The 14924-nt window shown below is 47.4% G+C and overlaps 1 protein-coding gene and 4 long non-coding RNA genes across 10 annotated transcripts in view; 3 read left to right on the plus strand and 2 right to left on the minus strand.

Annotated features, from left to right (window-relative positions):
• Positions 1-14924, plus strand: part of LOC144336816 (uncharacterized) — a 177521-nt gene that overhangs the window by 74985 nt on the left and 87612 nt on the right. The gene's annotated exons all lie outside the window — the stretch shown is intronic.
• Positions 1-14924, minus strand: part of BRD4 (bromodomain containing 4) — a 99903-nt gene that overhangs the window by 53236 nt on the left and 31743 nt on the right. The window lies entirely within an intron of this gene.
• The window catches only part of LOC144336809 (uncharacterized), a 17337-nt gene continuing 2413 nt past the window's right edge, over positions 1-14924 (plus strand). Inside the window, exons 1-2 of the long non-coding RNA XR_013409127.1 lie at positions 1-142; positions 1688-3823. This is a non-coding gene — a long non-coding RNA (uncharacterized LOC144336809). The remainder of the gene's footprint in view (positions 143-1687; positions 3824-14924) is intronic.
• Positions 5308-11189, plus strand: LOC144336808 (uncharacterized). Its single transcript, XR_013409126.1, has 2 exons — positions 5308-8692; positions 11088-11189. It is a non-coding gene; the product is annotated as an uncharacterized LOC144336808 (long non-coding RNA).
• LOC144336812 (uncharacterized) overlaps positions 12126-14924 on the minus strand; it is a 27905-nt gene continuing 25106 nt past the window's right edge. Inside the window, exon 2 of the long non-coding RNA XR_013409131.1 lies at positions 12126-13360. This is a non-coding gene — a long non-coding RNA (uncharacterized LOC144336812). The remainder of the gene's footprint in view (positions 13361-14924) is intronic.

Consider the following 14924-nt stretch of genomic DNA (forward strand, 5'->3'; position numbering starts at 1 on the left):
CTCTGAATTTCTTTTTTTTTTTTTTTTTTTTTTTTTGAGACAGTCTCCCTTTGTCGCCCAGGCTGGAGTGCAGTGGTACCATCTAGGCTCACTGCAACCTCCACCTCTCGGGTTCGGCTATTCTCATGCCTCAGTCTCGTGAGTAGCTGGGACTACAGACACATGCCAGCACGTCTGGCTAATTTCTGTATTTTTAGTAGGGACAGGGTTTCACCAAGTTGGTCAGGCTGATCTCGAACTCCCGACTTAGGTGATCCGCCCACCTCGGCCTCCCAAGCTGCTGGGGTTACAGATATGAACCACCACACCCTGCCTGAATTTCATTCCTTTTTAAGGCTGATTAATACTTCACATTTTGCCTATCTATCCATCCATCAATGGACACAGGTTGCTTCTATAACACCTTTTGGCTACTGTGTACAGGGCTGCTATGAACATGGGCATACAAATATATGTTCCAGTCCCCGCTTTCAAAGAGAATGCCCTTAAGAGATGTTTGCTGAAGTACATAGAGGTAATATCACATCTGCAACTTACTTTAAAAGGATTTATGGGGCGCTGGGAAGGATCGCTTGAAGCCAGGAGTTTCAGGCTGCAGTGAGCTATGATCTGCCCTCCAGACTGGGTGACAGAGCAAGACCAAGTCTCAAAAAATAATAAAAATAAATAAATAGAAAGAGAGGAGTGAAACACAAGATATAGTTATAAACTTGGACAATCACCCACCAAAAATCAGCTCCTTCCCAGAAGCTGTTTACGAGGCACAAGCAGAATTTGCCCGAACTACAGACGCTGCCCTAAGCCCATCCACACCCTCAGCTGGCTTCTCCCGCTGGTGTGCAGAGCACAGAACAGCTTCACAGTCTTCCCTTGTTTTTACCAAAACAGCTGAGCAGCTGGTGCTACACAGGCCGGTGCGCTGCCCAGCAGACACACAGGGCTGCTACAGGGAGGAAGTCAACGCCCGAGGTGGCCACTAAGCCCAGTGGCGGGTGCCTGCCCCAGCAGATGGAGGAGGGCTGAGTTCTAAGCACACTACTCTGTGAATAGCATGAATGAGCTCTTTCACTGGCACCAGAGAGAACACGCAACAGTACCATCTGCTGAGGGGAGGGAAAGTTCACAGGAGCAGGCACCGACTCCTCAGCCTTTCACAGCCACTAGGCCTCCACTGTGTCAAGGTGGCTGTTAACAGGCAAGCCCCCTCCTCCGCCCTGAACATGAGTGCTAAACAAAGTCAGCTACAGTTTCTTGGTCCATAACAACCCAGGGAAAGCAAACTGCAGAACCACATTAGAAATGCTTCACGTCTCCTACCTCAAAATACCTTTGTTCAGCAACCCCACTCCCTGACCCAGATCCCATAGTTTGTTTTCTGGGTTCTGACAACCAGTGCCCCGAGCCAGAGGCCAGGCCCCAAAGAGACAACCTAGGCAGGCTTGAGATGTTTCTCCCATGACCTTTCCAACTGATTCCAGTAGAAAGCTAGACTCCTTAGCTACTTAAAATCAGAAAATAGCCAGGTGTGGTGGCTCACGCCTGTAATCCCAGCACTTTGGGAGGCCAAGGCGGGTCGATCACCTGAGGTCAGGAGTTCGGGACCAGCCTGACCACATGGAGAAATCCTGTCTCTACTAAAAATACAAAATTGGCCGGGCGTGCACATGCCTGTAATCCCAGCTACTAGGGAGGCTGAGGCAGGAGGATCGCTTGAACCCTGGAGGCGGAGGTTGCGGTAAGCCAAGATCACGCCATCGCACTCCAGCCTGGGAAACAAGGGCGAAACTTCGTCCTTAAAAAAAATAATAATAATAAAATAAATCAGAAAATAGGTATTACTTCCCCACTCAAAACCACCCTCAAGGTAGCGGTTCGTGCAAAAGTAACTGCTGTTTTTTGTTGTTGTTAAGACCAAAACCGCAATTACTTCTGCACCATCCTAATAGATCTGATGAAACCAGGAGAATGGAAGCTAGGAAAGGTGTGGCTCACAAGCAATGGGAGAAGTGTGCTTTTAAGGACAATGGAGTGCCCAGCCTCTGGGTTCTGCCCATGGAGCACCACCCACAGCCAGGTCCCTGCCTGTACAGACAGGAAGGAAAACGGGGCCACTTCACAGGGTGCTACAGGCCTCTCAGAAAGGGGCTCAGGTAAGGGAAGGCTTTCCAACGAAGCAGCCTGAAGGGCAAGGAGTAATTCGCATTTTTGTTTTAGTTCTTGGAGAGGTTTGGTTTCAAGGCAGACAGACACATTAAAAACCGTAAAACTGCCTTAGGCTTAAGGGTGGGGCAGGGGGTCACACGCTGGACACACAAACCCCTAATGACAGAGGTGTGTGTACTTCTGAAACCCAGAAAATGACATTCCTAAGGGCTTTACTGCGGATTCATTGGGGATTAAAAAGAAGCTCCCATCGAGGCCCCCTCCTGCTCGAATGACATTTAACACCAAGAGTAAGCTGACTGATGTGGATTATTAGAAGTGTATTCAAAGTCAATGTTAAAAAGTTAGTACCAGACCATTTCAATTCTCTTCAAAACGCAGCACTGACTTATAATGGAATTTTCGATGTGACTCCACTAATCCTGTTACCACGTTAGAACACAGAAATAGAATTTGTTCCCTTGGCGTTCACTGGTTGCTATAGAAATAGCATCAAAATGCATTATACTTTCAGGTGAAGAAATGCATCATGGATGCTGAAAAAGAAAAACTGTCATCAAATCCAGTACAAACTCAAATCACTCCTTTAATAATAAATGGGTGCAAGTATACACCCAGAATACCACCCAAACAGACGTGTTCCAGCCCTAGGGAAGCAATTTCATTCATTTCAACATACAGAACAACAACCCACAGAAAGATGCTCTAGGCAAACAGCTAATCTGGCCAGGATGGGACTCCGCCTCAGACGGTAGAGCTCACAACACATACACCCGTTTCTCACTCTAAGCCTGCAGTTTACATGTTTCCATTGTGTTCCATTCTCATACCCATATGTATGAAAACCTAAGTGTAGCCCCATCTTCCCCCATAAACACAGGCTCCCTCATGAGTTGGGTTTGCTATCTCTAGGGGATGATACACAGGCTATCCTAAATTTGATTTCAACCCAAGGAAACATTTGAGAGGTTTAATAAGCGTTCTTCATAAATGAAAAAAGAAAAAAAGTCTATTACATTAAAGAGGCAGATGGTATTTTTTTTTACTGGTCCCAGATGGAAAGAAGTGGGTATCATGGCACTTCAGACCCTGCAAAACTCCTAAGTCAACGGGTTATGGTAACTGTAACCTGACCACTGCTTATCACCCAGCACACCACCACCCCCATCCTGTTCCTAAAATATGTCTACTGGGCCTGCTCCTGACTTGCTATGCCCGGCTCCTGGAGTGGGCCTATAAGGAGATGGTGTTAAGGTAAAGAACAGACTGCAAATCAGTTCCTGGTTGAGGCTAGCCAAGCAGCAGGTGCCTGGGGATGACTCAGTATCTCCATCATTTGAAGTGTTCCTGGTTTAGGTGAAAATACTGGGAGTTCTGACTCATCCTACTACATATCTTGGGAGACTGTGGGCTCAGGAGATTCAACACAAAGACAACTGCCCTCGTGGGTTCACAGGGACAGATAGACAATCAAGAATGAAAATAAAAACTAAAATTAGGAGATGGTAAACCCTACAGAAAAAAGAAGTGTAGGCAGCAGATGCGATGGCACTTTTAAAATTCCTACTCCTAATGACTTTCACAAGTGAGGCTCTGTGGTTCCTAATCTCTTCTCATTGCCTCCATATTATGCATTAAACAGGGTAACAGGCCGGGCGCGGTGGCTCACATCAGTAATTTCAGCACTTTGGGAGGCCAAGACAGCCGGATCACGAGGTTGGGAGATCGAGACCACCCTGGCTAACACGGTGAAACCCCGTCTCTACTAAAAATACAAAAATTAGCCGGGTGTGGTGGCGGGTGCCTGTAGTCCCGGCTAATCGGGAGGCTGAGGCAGGAGAATGGCGCGAACCCGGGAGGCAGAGCTTGCAGTGAGTGGAGATCGCGCCACTGCCCTCCAGCCTGGGCGACAGAGCGAGACTCCGTCTCAAAAAAAAAAAAAAAAAAAAAAAAAAAAAAAACCCACAGGGTAACAGTCCACCTAAACAATACACTTTCTCCACTGGAACATTTCATTTATGTGCAAATTGCTCTAAGGCTGGTTCCCCTGATACATAACTATTTTGAACACAGGGGCTTGTGGCTTACTTAAAACCACAGCTTTCATTTGGTGATAGCATCTTTATACTATCATCTTTAAAGATAATGAAAAAGGAGTGAATATGACTTTGAGAATTAATGTACATATATAAAAGAGCAGCTTATCAAGCAATCCCATATGACTTCAGTGGTTTGCACGCCGTACTACTTTGCCTAGACATTGATTATAATAAGCTTATGTGTATTTTCCTGAGTCAAACGAAGGTTCAGTCATCCTTGACTCTACCCTTCAGGCACGTTATGATGTCAGCAACTCCTAGGTTTACACTGTTACAGCCAGAAGGATGGCAATTCCTTCCAGTTATTTTGCTAGGTAGTGACAAAATGATCCCCTAAATAAACTGAAAGCAGTGCTGAATGACAGCCACTCAGCTAATCAAAGCCACATTTTTCATTTTACAAGTATGTTCCACCTTTAATTGGGAAACCAAGCCAAAAGGAGACCCCTTAGTTATCACAACATGCCACCATACTTAATGATCCCACCCTGGTCTTCTCTGTATCCTGGACTTCTCGGAAGTTACACAGCTCTCATAGGCCAAAGGCAAAAGAGCTTCATTTCACAGCCATCTGGAGGTGTCTTCATGACACTCAGTTATGGCTGCAGACTCAGATGACTTATCTACACCCCAAAGGGTCTGTCTCTGCTGCTGGAAATGCTGGACTCAGAAGCCCTTGGCACTAATTTGGACCACACAATGGACCATGGGGAAAACTGCCTGCCTAATAGGGCATCGTGAGCAAAAGAGAACACACCTGTAGATGTTTCTTTGAAAAGCCTGAAACATCCCCAAACTAAAAGTCTAGTTTTGGGTTTCACAATTTCGGATGTGAAAGGATTGCAGCAATGCAAGGAGGGTAACTCTGCTCACTGCTGTTAGTTAATGTCCTGCTAACTCCTCGTGGAGTTAAGTGCCCCTGAAACGGTGCTTCCTGCCAGATCACACCAAGTGCACACCTGGGCGTCCCCACAACAGCTGACTACTGTCAATGCCAAAAGTTCAAGGAGGCCAATGGCAGCACCACTCAAAAGAGGAGTGATATCCAGGCTGGAGAAAAAAAAAGAAGAAGAAGAATAAGCTCATCTTTAACTCAAAAAAAGATTAGCTGAACCTCAGGTGCCAATGTAAAAACTGAAGCTAAAAAACAAGCCTGAAACCATACAGTTTCACTTATTAAAGACACTAGAGTGGTTGTTTTAATGGCTCCTGGCTACCTGAGCCCAAATCAGAAGTCCCAGGACGGTGACACCAGATAGACCCAGGAGGGTGGCATCGGGTAAGGCCACCACAAAGCCCACACCACTGAACAGGCAGGCTTATCTCAGTTTCCAGGACACCAGATCATAAGCAGTCCATTAAAAGGAGAGTAGCAATTAAAGGCACAAGACAGGAAGCAACAGCTGGTAACTCGATAGCAGGAAAGCAGACAGCTATGTCCTCTTGCCAAAAGAAAAATCAGCCAAAAACTTAACTGCCATGGCAGAGTGTAAGGGCTTTAGCCAACCCGTGCAGGCACCACTTGTGACAGTCTCTGGTGGATATGACTGATAGTAAGGAGTCCCCAAGCTAGCAACGCGGAAGGGGTAAAGCACACCTATGTTTTAAATGTTTATTGTAAAATACACAGAATGTAAAATCTGCCAATTTAACCATTTTTAGGTGTACAATTCAGTGGCATTAAGTACATTTACACTGTTCTGCAATCATCATCACTATCCTCCTCTGGCACTTTTTCATCATTCCAAACAGAAACTCTACCCACTAAACGGTAACTCCTTAATTCTCCTGCTCGTGGTAACCACTACTTTTTGTCTATGTATTTGACTATTTTTAGTATCTCATGTAAGCTGAATCACAATATCTGCCCTTTTGTGTCTGGCTTCTTTCTCTTAGCATAATGTCTTAAGATTCATCCAAGTTGTAGCATGTGATATTGTGAAATACATATTTGGTCTTCACTGTTTCCTGGCATACAAGTCCTTAGAATCCCCAAAATTGCTAAGTGTCTTTTTGTATGCTAACGAGTAGACTGAGGGCTGCGGGCTCCTGGATAGCACAACCGGGAACAATTAAGAAATGGAGTACCATGCTAGGACATACCTTGAGTCTGAGTTTTTCGCAAATGTAACAATTTGCTCATACTCTAAAACTTAATATTTCTGTGTTGAGTAAAACACAAACGCCAAGGCAAAATGTTCTTGTTCCCTTACATTTCTGCAGCTGTAACTGATAAAGGTCTGGACATGCAGTTCACGGCAGAGGAGAGAGACTGTGGCTGCTCTGGACACATCTGGAGGACAGGCACCCAGCCCTCACGGCGCCTTCTGCCAGCTAGGTGGTAACACCTCATGTGAAGATTTCCTGGACCCATTTGCTTTCTCTCCACTCCAAAAGGAGATGAGAAGAGGAATGTTGATGTAAGTGATTTTTGCAGCAAGCACTGAACGCAAGCGAAACTTGGTTATCTTGCCACCTGGAAGGTTAGGTGTGGGAGGATGACACTAAAAGAACTGGCCCAGAAATCCAGGGCTAATTTTGTTCCCCTTTCCCACTGTTTTTGCAGAAATCTCAATATACCACAGGCAGCCAACAGTTCAGGAGAGGAACGTGCTCCAAATGTTCATCGAGCCAATTCCTGGGACTTCTCTGCCAGGTTCCCAGGGAAGAATGTTGTAAATGATGGCTGGGTGCCATGGCTAATTCAAAATGAACAGAATCACTGATCTCCTCAGAGCCTGAGTCCCTAGGGCCTGGCTGACATCCAAGGTGCCTGGGATACAAAGAGCCAGTGAGGGGTATCTGGAGTCCTGTGCGGTGAAGTAGCAGGCAGTCAAGGATACTGAAAGGTGTGTAGGCTGTCCCAGGCCCCACGCCCAGAAGGCCATTCAGAGACCAAAGAACATGACCAGCTCCAAAACGAAGATAAAAACTACGGTTCAGCTATGAATGGTTTCCCTGTCTAAACACTCAACACCATACTACTGCTTTGTGTTGTTTACAATTTCCTAGCCTGCTATTAAATAAGAGGTTCCAAAGGGGGACAAGAGCCCAGAGAACAAACCATATTGTTGAAGTTGAACCTCTGCCCATCCCAGAAAACCAGCTTGCTAGAGAAGGCTGTGCCATGTCCTACTGCAGCCTGGGGGTGCCATGGTGTTATGTCTGGTGTCTATGCAGACTGTATGCCTAGCACCTCGGGGCACTGGACATCTGACAAGAGCCCAGGGACTAAAGACAGGTCCCGCCATCTCTCTCACGAATGCACTTGCTGTTGCTAGCTCATGTGCCCTCCTGACCCTCGATTTCTTCTATCAATACACTAGGCTTTCTCTGCTGGGAATACCTTGTCCTCCAAGGCACCGTCTGACTAAAACCTTTCCTTCAAAAGGCTTTGCTTGTGTCCTCCACTTTTGCCAATTTCAAGCCTGCCTCCGGTGGCCTTCTCAACTGTTCCTGTGGCCAGAATTTGTCTTATCACAATCACAGGGTCTACTTAATGCTGAGAAACTAGATGCTTTCCCCCTTCATCTGGAACAAGGCAAGCATATTCTTTCCTACCACTCCTTTTCAATCGTACTTCAAGTCCAAACTAATGTAATAAGACAAGAAAAGGAAATGAGAGGGGCACAGATTGGGAAGGAAGAAATAGAACTGTCTTTCTGGATGTTGCGCACGGTGGTTCACGCCTGTAATCCCAGTATTTTGGGAGGCCAAGGCAGGTGGATCAACTGAGGTCAGGAGTTCAAAACCAGCCTGGCTAACACGGTGAAACTCTGTCTCTACTAAAAACACAAAAATTAGCTAGGCATGGTGGCACATGCCTGTAATCCCAGCTATTTGGAAGCCTGAGGCAGGAGAATCGCTTGAACCTGAGAACTGGAGGTTGCAGTGAACTGAGATCGTGCCATTGCAGTCCAGCCTGGGCAACAAGGGCAAACTAAGTCTCCAAAAAAAATTGTCTTTGTTCACAGATATGATTGTTTAGGTAAAGAACTCTGGCCAGGCACATCACAAGGCCAGGAGATCAAGACCATCCTGGCCAACACAGTGAAACCCTGTCTTTACTAAAAATACAAAAATTAGCTGGGCGTGGTGGCACACGCCTGTAGTCCCAGCTACTAAGGAGGCTGAGGCAGGAGAATCGCTTGAACCCGGGAGAGAGAGGCTGCAGGGGGCCCGAGATCGTGCCACTGCCCTCCAGCCTGTCGACAGAGCAAGACTCCATCTCAAAGAAAAAAAAAAAAAAGAATCCCGAACACTCCTGGATAAGAAAAAAGGCTGCAGGATACAAAAACATCAATTGCTTCCTTTTTTTTTTGGAGACGGAGTCTCGCTCTGTTGCCCAGGCTGGAGTGCAGTGGTCGATCTCAGCTCACTGCAAGCTCCGCCTCCTGGGTTTACGCCATTCTCCTGCCTCAGCCTCCCGAGTAGCTGGGACTACAGGCGCCCGCCACCTCACCCGACTAGATTTTTGTATTCTTTAGTAGAGACGGGGTTTCACCGTGTTAGCCAGGATGGTCTCGATCTCCTGACCTCGTGATCCGCCCGTCTCAGCCTCCCAAAGTGCTGGGATTACAGGCTTGAGCCACCGCGCCAGGCCAACTGCTTCCTTATATTATATACCAGCAATGCACAATTACATGTAACCACAGCATCTACCACACTGTAATGCTGTGACTGTGTTTGTTCCCCTTCTTCCAACTGCATATCAGCATGGACAGCATCTAGTGAGTGCTTCGCAGGTTGACAGCCCTCAGTGTGTGTTTGAAGAAAGCCAGAGATTAGCCACGATGGTCAGCCACACAAAGCCCAAAGCCTGGGGCAGAGACTACAGCACGATGTCTGCAGACCAGCCAGTGTGTCTTTAGACAGCAGTGGCGCAGAGAGTAAACCATGGCTGCTAAAGTGGGCAGGGAGCCAGAAGGATCTCAGATGTGAGGTAGCATCCCAAAGTGCACTCTCCTGACCGTCCAGCCACACCAAGGTTCTGAAGCACCACTCCGTCCAATGGCAGAGCTTTAAGTCGGAAAATCCAGGGGCATAAAGGGAGACAAATCAACTTATTCTAAATCCTCTGAAAATCCCCTTAACAAAGGAGTTGTGTTGACAGACTTCTCTAATCTGATGAACAACTGTTTCTCCCTGGTTCTCTAGGCATATAACCCTTTCTGCTCCCCTCTCATGCAGAGTAGGCTCTGACGGAAGATGCCCCTCCACCAACAGCCACCACATGAAACAAACATACTTAAAAGCCAGGAAAATCTTTGTTCAGATCCTGCTCCTGTGACCCTGGGCAGGCACCTCAGCCCCAGGTCCACCTTCTAGGTGGATTTTGTAACATCTACTTTGCATCTTTGTGAGGAGTAAACAGAAGAAACATAAAAGCAGCCAGCATGGCTTCTAACAGAGAGATGATGTTTAAAAGTTCCTTCCCTTCTGACACACAAAGTCACAGGATGTGATACAGCAGCAGCCCTCAGTTACATTAGCCCTCAGCCTCGTTCTTAACAAAAGACACAACATAGCATAGCAGTCAGGCCTGGCATGGTCTCCAGTTGTGCCCTCCCACTGACCAGGCTGCACAGACTCCAGAGCCTTCCAAGCTGCTCCTTCTGCAGTCCTGAATCTACTTGAGAGCTGTTGCTAAGTAAACATCAGATGGTCTATACTGCTGCTCCCTACCTTCCTGAGGAAACAACATACGCACAATACAGAGAAGCACTAAGCCACTGCCACCGCCCCCCCTCCCCCAACCCTGGCTTCACAAGAGTTTTAAAATCGCCTTAGGGTACTTCGGTTGCTTTTCAAGTCTTTTACCCATCAAAGCCTGATGCACTTCCACACATTCCTTTGTACTGTTTACTGGACAAATGCAAAGAACTAAGATACACTCTGTATTTACAGAGCTAATGGGCCTCTTTCAGAGCAAGCTGACATCTCATCTGCTTTTCGAGGTGCCTTTGCTCACAGATCAGCTTTAGTGGGAGATGCCCCACCTGCTGGCAAATGGAATATAGCTGTGGGCTCTAACCAGGAGTCCTCATTTCCTCTGTATGAAGCCAGCCTTCATCACAGCAGATGATGTAAGAGGGAGAAACCAGTTGGAAAACTGGAGGTGAAAGGGTAACGGCAGCATATAAGGACCAAGCCCAGGAAACCCAAGGGACCAGGTGCAGCAAGGGGAAAGAGGTGCTGCCTACATGTGTGCCCATCCACAACCTCAAGCATTTCTGCCATCTCGTTCTGCAAGATGAAAGAAAAGGAAGCATTACAGGAGATTCTATTAAAACCAGTGGAATCTGCAGTTGGGAGAGCCACTATGAGGCACAAGATGATGGCCTGCCTCACACAGGTTACAGCAGCACCCAATACTCCTGAGAAAAGATCCCTCTGTGCCTGCCTCTGCAGGCCCAGTGACTCACAGCAAAATTTGGACTTCATTATAAGCAACAGTTTATTAAGGTGGGCTCTGCAAAAGGCACAAACATGGGTGGATGTCCACAAACAAAAACACTTAACGTAAACACTGCTGGAATATTTGGCTTGTTTTTGCCTGAATCTTAGCTAAATCTGTACAGGATCTGTGGTTAACTCAACGGCTTTCAAGAAAAACGCAAAATGTTTTCCTTGCATTCTTAATATAAAAGCTTGCGGCTGGCCAGGCGCGGTGGCTCATGCCTGTAATCCCAGCACTTTGGGAGGCTGAGGCGGGCAGATCACGAGGTCAGGAGATCAAGACCAGCCTGCCCAATATGGTGAGACCCTGTCTCTACAAAAATTAGCCGGACATGGTGGTGGGCGCCTATAGTCCCAGCTACTCAGGAAGCTGAAGCAGAAGAATCACCTGAACCTGGGGGACAGCAGTTGCAGTGAGCAGAGGCTATACCAATGCACCCCAGCCTGGGCGACGGGGCGAGACTCCACCTCAAAAAAAAAAAAAAAAAAAAAGCCTGTGGTCACATCCCTTCTCTCCTCACCCCACCCTGAAAAAGAGATGAAAGAAATTCTATACAGCTTCCCTAACGCTTTGAACTAAGCCAAAATTATAATAATCTACTTCCCACAATCAGAAAATCAGCTTAAGAGAAAGAATGCCCAAGCCTTCAAATAATCAATCCGACTCCACCTAAGACCCAAAGAAAGAAAACAGGTCTCACACTGAGAGATCCCCAAGCAGTCCAGGATAATTTCCTAGGATTCTGACATTTGGGTAACTGCTGGCACATCATGTCACCTTTACAGGTCATACCTCAGGTGTAGCAACAACCCTCTTCTGCTGGCACAGAGCCCTTCCCCAGTCATGGTGGCACCACAAACACTTGCAGAAGTGGACACATGAGGAGCAAATATGCTCAGCTATCATGACTGCCCATTGGGGTGGCTAGGTATCCCCCACTTTGTAGAAATAGGCAGTGTCTTCAATCTGGGACAGAAGAGAGGCACTGTCACTCCTGTCTATTCCTGATCAGTGTGTCTGTCTTAAGGGAGAAGGCTCCATCACTCCATGAGAAGTGACCATCACACAGAGAATGGACAGAATGACCCTTGACATTTTAAAAAGAATTCCCCAAGACTAATGGTTGCTGGAGAGTTCTGTAACATTCACAGAAAGTCACGCAATTCTTTCCTCATGATATATGCACTCACATACCCATCAAAGTTTTTTACCCATCAAAGCCTGACACACTTCCACACATTCCGCACATAGACTGCTATGCTATGCCCACAGCAAAGCAATCAACTCAAGAGTCCCTTGGTGGTGGTGGTGGGTGGGGGATGAATGAAGAAGAGGAGGCAAACATGTAGGGCCTGGGACATCCCCACCATGGCCAAGCCCAGCTAAGAAGTTGGTTGGCACAATTTTTGGTTTATTTTGTGATCCTCAGCTTCAAGCAGAACTCTCAATATGGACACATGCAGAGAGACACAGAGAACCGGGACACATTTATAGGGACATGTTTCCATGGTTCCTTCAGTGGCCCAGAGTAAGTGGACTCCTTGGTATGATGTTCTGTTTCCTTTTCCCTAGGGCAAGGCTGCATTAACCAGCTGGCTTCACTCAGGGGAGCGGAGCCCAACATTCCAGTGCTATGTGTCCTTACGGCAAGTGGCCACCTGCTTCTGCACCTCACCCACCCAGGCCTGTTAAGGTTCATGAGCAAAACACATGACTTAATTGCCTCTCTACAGAATTGCTGTTCTACAGAGAGCGTATGAAAAGCTGCCTCTCCATCTACAAAGAGAATCCCTTGGAGTTTGCACCTGGCCAGGCACAGTAATTCACGCCTGCAATCCCAGCACTTGGGAGGCTGAGGTGAGAGGATCACTTGAGCCCAGGAGCTGGAGACCAGCTGGACACCATAGTGAAACCCCACCTCTACTAAAAAACTTTAAAATTAGCTGAGTGTGGTGGTGTGTGCCTGTAGTTCCAGCTACTCTGGGGTCTGAGGAGGGAGGACCGCTTGAACCTGGGAGGCAGAGGCTGCAGTGAGACATGACAGCCACTGCCAACTGCTGTCTGGGCAACAGGGCAAGACCCTGACCCAACAAATAAATAAAAACAAATAAAAACTCATGTGTGGGCCAGGTGTGGTGGCTCACGCCTGTAATCCCAGCACTTTAGGAGGCCAACCATTTGAGGTCAGGAGTTCAAGACCAGCCTGGCCAACATGGCGGAACCCCGTCTCCACTAAAAAAATACAAAAAGCCAGGTGTGGTGGTAGGTGCCTGTAATCCCAGCTACTCAGAGGCTGAGGTGGGAGAATTGTTCGAACCTGGGAGGCAGAGGTTGCAGTGAGCCGAGATCGCGCCACTGCACTCCAGCCTGGGTAATAGTGGGAGACTCCATCTTAATAAAAACAAAAACAATCAAACAGAACCATGTGTGGGGTAGGGCGGTGATTTAATCACCCGTAAGACAAAATAAAAAGATACATACAGCCGGGCGCGGTGGCTCAAGCCTGTAATCCCAGCACTTTGGGAGGCCAAGACGGGTGGATCATGAGGTCAGGAGATCGAGACCATCCTGGTAACACAGTGAAACCCCGTCTCTATTAAAAAATACAAAAAAACTAGCCGGGTGAGTTGGCAGGCGCCTGTAGTCCCAGCTACTCGGGAGGCTGAGGCAGGAGAATGGCGTAAACCCGGGAGGCGGAGCTTGCAGTGAGCTGAGATCTGGCCACTGCACTCCAGCCCGGGTGACAGAGCGAGACTCCGTCTCAAAAAAAAAAAAAAAAAAAAAAAAAAAGATACATACATACCAAAAAGAAGAAAGAAAACGCAGCTGGGAAGATGTTCCCTGTCACTAGTCATGAGGAAATACAAATTACAGCCACACTGATACCACTACAAGACTATGTGAATCCACTGCTTCCCACCCCTAAAACCCTGACAATATCAAGTGCTAGTGAAGATGTGCAGCGACTAAAACTCTCATCCACTGTTGATGAGGCCAAAAAATGATGCAGCCCTCCAGAAACATCTGACAGTTTCCTATAAAGCTAAAAATATAGGCCGGGCGCGGTGGCTCAAGCCTGTAATCCCAGCACTTTGGGAGGCCGAGACGGGCGGATCACAAGGTCAGGAGATCGAGACCATCCTGGCTAACACGGCGAAACCCCGTCTCTACTAAAAACACAAAAAATTAGCCGGGCGAGGTGGCGGCGCCTGTGGTCCCAGCTACTCGGGAGGCTGAGGCAGGAGAATGGCAGGAACCCGGAAGGCGGAGCTTGCAGTGAGCTGAGATCCGGCCACTGCACTCCAGCCTGGGCGACAGAGCGAGACTCCGTCTCAAAAAAAAAAAAAAAAGCTAAAAATATATTTATTTTAATGACCTAGCCATCTCACTTGCAGGTCTTTAACCAAAAGAAAGAAAAACACGTTCACGCAAAGAACTGCATGTGAATAGCTTTAGCAGCCTCATTAAGAATCACCAAAAACTAGAAACCACCCATATGTCCTTCAACTGAGAAATGCAGAAAAAGCTGGGGTCTATCCATATAATGAAACACTACTCAACAATGAAAAGGAACAACGGAAACACTCCCACTAAGTAGTCAGATGACTCTAATGAACTATGTTAACAGAAAGAAGCCTGACTCAAACTCCACCTCCCCTGCATTGTATGATTCCATTTAATATGACATTCTAGGAAAAGCAAAATCATAGAGACAGAAAACATTAATTGTTGCTGAGAGCGGCTGGACGCAGTGGCTCATGCCTATAATCCCAGCATTTTGGGAGGCTGAGGTGGGCAGACCACAACATGAGGAGTTCGAGACCAGCCTGACCAACATGGTGAAACCCTGTCTCTTCTAAAAATACAAAAATTGGCCAGGTATGGTGGTGAGCACCTGTAATCCCAGCTACTCAGGAGGCTGAGGCAGGAGAATCGCTTGAACCCGAGAGGCAGAGGTCGCAGTGAGCCAAGATCATGTCACACTGCACTCCAGCCTGGGCAACAGAGCGAGACTACGTCTCAAAAAAGGCCGGGCGCAGTGGCTCACGACTGTAATCCCAGCACTTTGGAAGGTCGAGGCGGGCGGATCATGAGGTGAGGAGATCCAGAACATCCTGGCTAACACGGTGAAACCCCGTCTCTACTAAAAATACAAAAAAATTGGCTGGGCATAGTGGCGCGCGCCTGTAGTCCCAGCTACT

This window comes from Macaca mulatta, chromosome 19 (genome assembly GCF_049350105.2).
Source record: "Macaca mulatta isolate MMU2019108-1 chromosome 19, T2T-MMU8v2.0, whole genome shotgun sequence".
Lineage (NCBI taxonomy): Eukaryota > Metazoa > Chordata > Mammalia > Primates > Cercopithecidae > Macaca > Macaca mulatta.